Source organism: Lathamus discolor, chromosome 4 (assembly GCF_037157495.1).
Source record: "Lathamus discolor isolate bLatDis1 chromosome 4, bLatDis1.hap1, whole genome shotgun sequence".
Lineage (NCBI taxonomy): Eukaryota > Metazoa > Chordata > Aves > Psittaciformes > Psittacidae > Lathamus > Lathamus discolor.
This window is the reverse complement of record NC_088887.1, coordinates 78313939-78324641: the sequence shown is the minus strand read 5'-3', so window position 1 is coordinate 78324641 and position 10703 is coordinate 78313939.

Here is a 10703-nt window from a genome sequence, read left to right as displayed (position 1 = left end):
ATATCAAACAAATGTTAACTATTATTCTGCACTTTTATTTGTAGACATTGCTTTAATTAAAGTAGAGTTTATTTCATTACCCTGTATGCCTTGTCACCCAAAGAAACAAATGATAGAACTGTGAGATAATGCAGTGTAATAGCATGAAAAAAATTAACATGCTGGTAATGCTCAGAAGTGCCATGGATTTACAATGCTGGCCCAGGAGTAGTGTGTGATTTTGAGTTCAGTGACTGTCAGAAGCAGCATTTAGTTTTCTGTCTTTTGAAGAAAATCCGGTGAAGGCTGCAGACCACAACAACAGCATAAAGGAAGGGGCATGGATTTCTTTTTTAAACACTTAGGATGTAAAGAAATCAGTCTTACCAACAGTTAAATCTGTGGAGGGTAGGATGAATTATTCTTAATATACAATATGTTTGCTCGACTTTTAACATACGGAAATAATTTCTCTATTCTGCTAAGCATATTGAAAGTATGTATTATTTTAAGTTTGTTACTATTACAATAATACCTTAATTTTCTTTAGGATTCAAAGTATCAAAAAAGAAAAGATACTTCTGTAGTATAATTCTTAAGGGAATTCTGGCAGTTTCAGAAGTTGGTCTTTGAGTTTCTGAACAAAATCCTCATGTTAGTGATGACAAGTTATCTTGTTTTCTATTTTTACAAGTTAAAAGTCTAAATATATTTTGATTTTTCTCTCTTCTAAATATTAATCCTTTATAGCAAATACATCTGTATGATACTGAATATTCATATGGTTTTCTTTATTTGCTCATTGTGTTTGGTTTCCTGTATCTATCTGTACTGTTGAAAAGTGAAACCTCAAAAGATTTTTATTTATTTTATCATTTGCTTTTACTGACATAGGTTTAAGATCTTATCACTCCTAACCCATAAGGTTTTATAGAAAAAAAGTTTACAGGCATTTAGGGAAAGTATTCAGTAATAGCAAACTATGTGGACATCTGAAAGAAGTAGGAGCACGTTAATGAACTGCTAAAAGACACCATTGATAAATATGATGAGTTGGCTGAAATAACATATATAAAATATTAGAACATGTAGTTCAAATAACATATATAAAATATTAGAACATGTAGTTCTCAAGGCTTTTGATAATCACTTAGAATCTTGTTTTGATATGCTTGAATAGAGTGCTCTGGGGGAAGGAGCTATGGGGCTACACTGAAAATGTTTTTTTATTGCAAGCCAGACAGACACAAAATTTCAGTAAAAGTAAAGATGCTTTGGTAGTTGAGTACTGATAGTTTAATCCATTTAAGAGCTTTAATATTTTTTTATCCCAGTATTGATCAGCTGTGGTAAAATGATTTGAGCTTAGACCTTAGGTAAAAAGGCTCTAATTCTCCAGGTTATGATTAAATTTACTGGAGAAATACATCTTCGCATACCAAGGTAGGGCCAAATTCCAGAACAAATTAAGTCAGATCAGCTTCTATTTCATTCCTGGCACAGCTTCTTCTTTCACTACTTTTTTCATGATCTCACTCTCTGCCAACTTGTATTAAGTAGAGGAGTGTGTACAGTTGGTGTTTAAAAATAGGATATAAACAGCAGAGATATGTCCTGGAATACACTGCCTCTTATAGCGGTGTTTTCTAGCTTGGTCTGATAAAATGTATCACATCATGGGCAAGCATAAACATTTTTTTGCCACTTATCTATTCTCAGATTGCACGCCTGTTAATGAATAATTCTTTTTCGGTTAATTTCAGTGACCATGTTGCCCACTTGCATCTTGAGAAAAACAGGCTATAAAGGTTTGCCAACTTCTTTATTTCTGACCCATACACTTACCCATTTTCTTTCCCTGCCTTAACATTTTCAGATTTCATTATTATTTAATGAAAACTTTGTCATTGATCATTCCTACAGACAAAACATCTTTCCTGCTCCACAATCTATTTTCAGATGTCATCCTAAATGATACGTGTTTGTCTTTAAGTGGCTACTGGCAAGAACACAATGCATAAAGGTCTGTACTGACAGCCTTATTACTTATTCTTTGCTCCTTTCAGTGCAAACAAGTTTCAAAAGTGTGTGTAAAAGCTAATGTCATCAAGCAAGATTTAAATCTGAAAAAACATTTGTACTCATTACTGTCTTTTCCTGGGAACCAGTTGCTTTCTTTTGTGTTGTGTTTTGGCTTCTGTTTTAAGGATTTCTGACGTAGAGAAAAGCAAAAGATAGGCCAATAATGAATGTATTTAAATATCCTTAAACAAAAACAAAACAAAATAAAAATAATCTAATTAGACCTTTTCAATAACTTCCACAGGTTAAGGTTAAGAGCTAAAATTCCATGACAAGTTTCTGAAACAGGCACAGGGTGAGTCTACTAGGTTGTGCTAATTGAATCACATTAGGCCTACTGTTACTGCTAATAATAAATGTGTTGTGCGATTTCTTTTGACAGGTTGCACTCAAGGCAAAGAATTGCTAGTGGAAGCTAAAAGGGATGAAGGATGAAAAAGTTTTCCATTAGAATATCACTGAAACATTCTGCATCTCTTAGTGACAGTATGAAGCAACTGTACTACAACACTGAGAATGTGTACACTGTGAAGATAAATAATAATTTTAATGTATGCATAGTATCGTTGAAATATCCAATAAATATAATAAAAATAATAAAAAAAACCAATAATTTGCAGTTTAGGGGCCAGTTCATTACAAAGGTTTAGGTCAAAAATACCTGTGTTATTCTCTTTTGTTGGTCCAAGAGAGTAGGAAAAATCCTTAATAGACTTTAATTAAAAAAAAAGGAAAAAAAAAGAGAACAACAGGAGTAAAAAGAATTAAACTTTAAGGATTAAATTTTAAGGATTAAATTAAATTTGACACATAAATTTAGGTGTCAACAATCTTTATATATGCAGATAGGCTATCTCTAAAGTCCTCTTGCAACAGATGAAGACACAGAGATAGATTCAGTTAACCAAAAGGAGATGCCCCTTGCCACCCCACAACAATTTAAATCACCTGAATAGGGCTATAAACAATTACACTGGACTTCAGAGAAGTCTTCATCTTCTGGACTGACAGCTGGATTCCAGGTAAGATACCCCAGGTTATTTCAAATCATATTAGAAGTTTGCAGGTGAGCAGCTTAATCTTATCTTTAATTAAAAATGTCAGAGGAAGTCATCAACCAAGAGCTTTAATTTAGTTGTTTGCAATATAGGTATCAAAAGCCATGAGAGACAGCCCAAGTGTCCTGGAAATTTAGGGAGAGGTAGCCACAAGAACATCATTCAATGACATAGCATATAAGATTTATTTACTGAATGGAAGGTGTACAGAGGGCAGAAAACAATTTCAGTTCTATGACACAGACACACACACACGCACTTTGTACAGAACGTGTGCTCATCACCCAGTGCCAGGTCCAGGGGAACAGTAATCATGTTCGAGTTGATAAAGATGTGAGTCTTGGTTCCTGACTTGGCTTTACAGGTAGCAGTTCCAGCTTAAGCTCATCCTTTGCGCAGTGTTGCACAGCCCTGGAAGTGTTCTCTCCACCCTACAGGACTACTGAATTCACTGCTCTTTGCTTTCTGACTTTAACTGTCAGCATAGACTGCCAATGGTCTCATTGTTCATGTCATTTGATGCCAGTCTCTCTATATCTGAAGCAAATCAGCAGTTGTTCTCTGGGTCACTGGTGAGTTACTTGAATGCAAAGCTATGAACAGTTCATCTATGCTTTTTTGTTTCTTTCCTGAGAATACTTACATCATTAAAGCAGAGCAGGTGAAATCCAGAGTTTTTGGGAAAGCCTACTTCTACCAATTACTTGTGCTTTTCTTGTTTTCCCAATGCTTATCATGATAATCTGATTAAGATCTGGGTAGATGTAGTCAAGTTCTCACTATGATTGAAGTGTAGTTCTGGGTGGGTTTCACTTTGCAGTATGTGGGATACCTTACTGGCCTTTACCTACTTCTCCAGAAGGACATGAATCTACTGTACACGCAATATCAGATTTATTAGCTGCATGTCAGATTTATTAGCAGCATGTCTTAAATGTCACTTCATCTGTGGGCAACTGAATCAAGCCTTAACCTCCTTTTTACTTCAAAGTTATCTGGATTGACCTTCTAGACCTCACTGACTGCAGTGAGTAGACTTATTTTGGTTATAATGGGAATTTCTTGATGGGATACTAAAAGTTAAACTATTTCAAGTTGTATAAATGCAATGCAATTCAAACATTAGTATTACAATAAAACCTTTATTTTATAGCAAATAAGATCATCAAGAGAGTAAAATTATTCACCCATGAAACAGCTTTCTAGAACAGGTCAGATGAATCAACCAGAATTGTCTAAAGTGGCTGTTAAATTACCCCAGGATGAGTAATGCAGTTCAAGATATCTGAATTCTGGGCATGTAATCCTAGGTTGCACAAAATTCTCCTAAACTTGTTTCATAGGTCAGTGTGAAGGGAATAATCTGGGAGCAAACTTAGTTTATATTCTAAGATATTTTTTTTTTTTTTAATTACGGAAGATCCAGGGACTGTGAAAAACATACACATATTCCATATTTTAAATCCATATCTCCCACTGGGTGGCTCCAGCAGAGAAAAAAAAACAAAAAAAAACAAAGCAACAACAACAAAAACACACAACCCCACCCCCCCATTCAAATAGATTTAAATCTTAATTATCAATAATAGCTTTAATTTGCACCCGTGAAATTTATCGTATTGAAAATATCAGTGACCTGTATATTTTTTAATAAAACACTTAGACTCAAATGATCTAAATTGATGCATTAGTTACAGCTGAAACTCCCTATTGAGGCATAAATAGAATATTAACTTTCTTTTTTCCAAGAAAAATCACAATTTTGCAATATCTACTTGTCATGTTTGTTACACAATATATAGAAAAATGCAAGATTCACAATCTTGCTTTCTGAGCCTTCCAAGCTCACAGATTAAAACAAAATTAAAGTATGTAGAAATATCCAGTATGATATTGTTCAGAACTGAATCTCATTCACCCACACTTCCCACTTCCCATCTGTTAGTCTCTGAGTAATAAATACACTGTGCTTCTTATGTGTTTTGTGGAACAGCTGGTGCAAGAGCCAAACTCACATCTACTAGCATGTTACTACCTGTTTGACATGCTCAGTACACCACATAAGGGGATTCACATCACCTAGGCTTAAGCATGGTGTTAGTTTCCAAACTGTGTATGCTATCTACGGAATTCTTCCTACATGCAATTAAATCGTTGGAACATTAGTCCTTGAGAGGCAATAGTCTACTGTGATGTCTATCTAAGGTTGTAGGTAGGACACAATATATATGGGATGACTGTGCCTTTGCAGAGTGGAAATTGTATTTCACGTGGGCCATTAAAATGGGATCTAAAATGTGTCACACTCTAAGGCATCATTGTGCCTGATAGAGATCTAGGGCAACTCAGTTTCCTAAGTATAGGTGTACATTGCCATTTGAGTCTTCCTATACTCACCCATCCTTCAGCTGGTGATTCAGAAAGGCATGAGTCTCTGTAAGTCCCCTGTCATAAATGCAAGCTTCACGCAGATTTTCCAGGTAACCTACAGAGTTTTGAATTACACTGCACAACTGTTTGACAAGAGTTAATCTCATAGTCAATACAGTCAGTGGAAAGCTACTCGTTTGCGTTAAAATAACTGTTTATTTTAGGATGAGAGAGTCAATTGAGTGTATTGATTAGCCTGTCTCTGAGGGAGTTTATACAGCTAACTCACTTTTAGCCACTTAACACTGTACAGAAAGAGTCTATGCAGTTGCCTATACATAGGTTCTTGATGTGTTCTAGGATATGCTTTTGATGTTCAGCTGGTGCTCTAGGAAGGTAAAAGTCTATCACAGATCCTGGGTCAAATCTTTCACTCCTGTGCTGGTGCTCTAGATGTCTGTTATTTGTGGTATAACTAGATGCTTATGTGTGAATGACTGGAATGAGTTCCTTAACCCATGAAAGCTAACTCTCGTATAGCCTTTCTGCTACCTGTGGATCTCAAGGTCTTCTTTTATGTAAAGTCCATTTTTACCTTTGATAAGCTCTCCTTTCTTGTTTTTTTGCATTTTAAAATCTTTTCATCCAATTGTCCTCTCTTTTTGGGGTGTGCTTAACTGACAGGGAACAGCAAGAACAGGATTGCTCCATGTGATGAGCCAGACCCAAGACTGTCCACAGCACAGGCAAAAGCAATGATCTTACCAATAGAAGTACAGTCCATGAGCTTAAAAGAAGCTACCTTGCAGTCTCCATCCTCAAAAGCTGTCAAGACCCAAGTACATAAAGCTCTGAGAAACCTAGTCTGATCTGGTCTGACCTCAAAGCTGAGTACTCAAGCTTTTTGATGGAAGTCTGATTCCTATCTGATTTCAAAGGTTCAGGGTTTGTTTTTTGTTTTGCTTGGTTTTGTTTGGTCTTTTTTGTTGTTATTGTTGCTGCTTTTTTTCATAAAAATATTTTTCATAGCAGATATTGCATATTTAATTTGCAGTAGTTTTATGTTTTTTAAATCTTTTTTCTTCATTCATACATGAAAAGCAATTTTAAGACTATTAATTTTACTTTGTGTTGTATGGAAAAGCTAGAAATTACCAATTCCTCTCTACATTTCAGATATTTTGCACATTTTTCTTCTGAGACACTGATAACTTGTACAAGAGTCAGACTGTGCATAAGGTTGCTGCTAGGTGCGTCCCCCAACATATGCTCACAAAATTACTGTAAAAGACACAATCTTGTCTGGTTAAGACAGCCTTAATTACTAGAAAATAAGAAAGAGAAATGAAAAGAACAAAGGCAGGGAAGAAACAGACACATGCAAGATAAAAATTAGAAACATTTTGGGGACTTCAGGTGTATGCATTGAACAGCAAGTCATGCCCATGATTACTTTGCAGAACAACAATGAACAAAGGCATCTGATTTCAAAGAGACTGACATTTCATAGAATCATAGAATAGTTAGGGTTGGAAAGGACCTTAAGATCATCTAGTTCCAACACTATTACCATAGGCAGGAACACCTCACACTAAACCGTGCCACCCAAAGCTTCATCCAACCTAGCCTTGAACACTGCCAGGGCTGAAGCATTCACAACCTCCCTGGGCAACCCATTCTGGTGCCTCACCACCCTGACAGTAAAGAATTTCTTCCTTATATCCAATCTAGACTTCCACTGTTCAAGTTTTAGCCTGTTACCCCTTGTCCTCTCACTACAGTCCCTAATGAGTAGTCAATCCCCAGCATCCCTATAGCCCCCCTATTTCAAGCCTATCTTTTCAGCTAGTGCTTTATGTTCAAGTAGTTTACTTAATAATTCAGTAATAAAACATTTACAGTCAAATTGTGTGACTTTATATATTTTGTTGAATGTGAGTTTACCCACTGACGTTTGAATGACTGTTTGCATGTTTATATGCTGTTTTAAATAAAATAAAATTCTTCAGGCCCTGCTTTATACATGCTGGGCTTCTACGTATTAATTCTGAGAGTTTTTGAAACTAGACTATCTGTGTTTTCTGCCTACACATTTTCTGCTTTAAACTGTTTTGTTGCCATAGAGTCTCTGTTATGCATTAAGGAAATAAATTATTGTTAAAAGGGAAGATGCTTGTCAAAGTATCAACATAATTAACCATGTATCTAATAATATAGATTGAAGAAAACTTTAAAGCAAAAGAAAAGCTTATTTAATTGTTTATGATTTTTATCTAAGCACTGGACTTTGTCATTAACTTTATAATTTCACACATATGCTTCTGTTCATACTGGATAACAGGGCATAACAGGAAGTAATATAGCCAACCATTCTCATGCTTTGGTGTTAATGACTAGTGGAATTAGATTCAGGAACGCAATGTGCATGATCTCCACTGACAATATAGGTGTACCAACCATGAATCAGAGAGAATGAAATACCTGTTTTTCAGAGGAAATTTTTGTAAGGCAACATGCATGACCAAGATAAGAGCAAACAGAGGAATTACTTCTCTAACTGGTTGAAATGGTTGAAAATAGTGCTTTAGAATGCCTGTGATGACTTCAGGTCTCTGGAGAACAGCAGAGGACAACTGAAGATGGTAGTTTTGGATTCTGAAAGGCATATTTCAACTCCCTGTGTAGTTAAAGGCTTCTTCTCTCCAAAGTTATGAAAAGTCAAAATTAATTTCAATTAGCTGTATGCAGGTAAACTCACATGAGCTGAAATATAAAAGACTGTATCAAAGGGAAAATATTTCAAGTTAGGGAATGAATACTGGTTCACAGAAATAGCTTCAAGGGTACAATGATAAGGGCTAGTTTTACATTTGAATGATAAGAAAGAATGAATTGGTGACAAGCTAATGGAAATCATAACTTATCCTTAATTTGGAGAAGCTGAGAATATTTGTAGGAACAAAATATTAACTTGGACCCAAAAGAGATTTATAATATTGAACAAAAAATTATAATAAAAGTTACAAAGTAAATAAAATTTTAGGGCAATAGTTGTGCTTCATTTTGTTTTGGTTTTTGGTTTTCTTGTTGGTTCTTTTTTTCATGTTTTTTTTTCTTGTTTTGCTGTTTTGGTTTTTGTTCTTTTTTTATTAAAGGCTATGAAAATTGCTAATGACAGCAGCAGATATTAAAACAGACTTAAACTGAAAATGCTATTGGTTAAAAGTAAAAATCAGCACAATTTTTAGCTGCTTCTATGGAGCAAAGACCATTTCTCCAGGGGAAGAAATTTGCTCTCCTGTAACTTTTCCTTATTATGCAAATAGCCTGGTTTATTTTGTTGCTTTCAGCCTGGTATTATATACTTATATTTCAACAATTCTTCTCAGTACAGCTCAAATATAACTACAGTTGTAGATAAAAATTCCTAAAAGCTTAGACAGCCTATCATAAATAAAAATATTTTGAAGAATCAGAAGGCAGTTATTTAGATGTTACTGGTGTCCATAAGATACTTTTGTCAGATAATGCTTGAAGGAAAGAAAAACTACAAACTTCTGAAATCTCAACCAGAAGTGCGTTACTTATTTTGACCACTTTAGTGTTACACAAATTAGATTAAACAAATAAAAAAAAAGTATTCTGAAGACCAGAGAAACAAGTGTAAAGGAATGCAAAGTAAGGGTCTGGATATGATGAAGTACCTGGCAAGGTACAAGAAAATATTTTTTGTATGGAATTACGTGCTTATAGAGTAACAGATGGGTTAGAAGAACAGAAGCAAAAACTGAAAAAGGAGATGGTCATCTAAATCTCCACAGAAGAGAACTAGGATCTTGTATAGATTAATCTTAATGCATAGAAAATATATCTAAGATGCATAGAATCATAGAATCATAGAATAGTTAGGATTGGAAAGGACCTTAAGATCATCTAGGTCCAACCCCCCTGACATGGGCAGGGACACCTCACACTAAACCATCTCACCCAAGGTTCTCTCCCACCTGGCCTTGAGCACCGCCAGGGATGAAGCATTCGCAGCTTCCCTGGGCAACCCATTCCAGTGCCTCACCACCCTCACAGGAAAGAACTTCCTCCTTATATCCGAATCTAAACTTCCCCTGTTTAAGTTTTAACCCATTACCCCTTGTCCTATCACTACAGTCCCTGATGAAGAGTCCCTCCCCAGCATCCTTGTAGGCCCCCTTCAGATACTGGAAGGCTGCTATGAGGTCTCCACACAGCCTTCTCTTCGCCAGACTGAACAGCCCCAACTTCCTCAGCCTGTCTTCATACTGGAGGTGCTCCAGTCCCCTGATCATCCTCGTGGCCCTCCTCTGCGCTTGTTCCAGCAGTTCCATGTCCTTTTTATGCTGAGGTCACCAGAACTGCACACAATACTCCAAGTGGTGTCTCACCAGAGCAGAGTAGAGGGGCAGGATCACTTCCTTCAACCTGCTGGTCACACTCCTTTTGATGCAGCCCAGGGCTGAGAGCACACGCTGACAGCTCATGCTCATTTTCTCATCAACCAGGGCAGTGAGCTTACTGCACGCTCTTCTCACTGTCCTGAGGATCTGGAACTCAACCATCTCATGATCGCTACAACCAAGGCTGCCCTGGAGCATCACATTTCTAATCAGCCAGACCCTGTTGGTGAGCTTGAGGTCAAGCATGGCACCTCTCCTTGTCGGATCCTCTATTACATGCAGAAGGAAGTTGTCTTTATACTCCTGATTATTTTTACTGTGTATTAAATATAGCGCAGTTTGAAAGATGTTAGCTACCCTATAACTGTTCTAGTGTAAATGAACTTCAGTAATTATTGCATACTTCTTTGTGAAATATATATAGTATTTTGTTATCTTTGGAAAGAAACATGTTACATAGATGAGTATTATTTATGTTAACATTTACATACAGCCACAAAATAATGAAGAACAAGAGAAAAAAAAATACTATGACTGAGTGAACCATCATTTTAATATTCTTTTCCAGTAAGTAATACCATTAAATTTATTACTATAGTGCCAGAGCAAAAGGGTGAGTGACTCAAACATCAGGCTGTAATGGAGTTCTAAGGGATATTTCACTATGTAGAATTCGAAGTAGAGTACCACAAACTATATGACACTTTAGAAAAAAATGAAATTTTGTCATCTATCAGATCAGCTTGGTAATTAAGATTCAATTTGAGCCCTATATTAGGGAGTC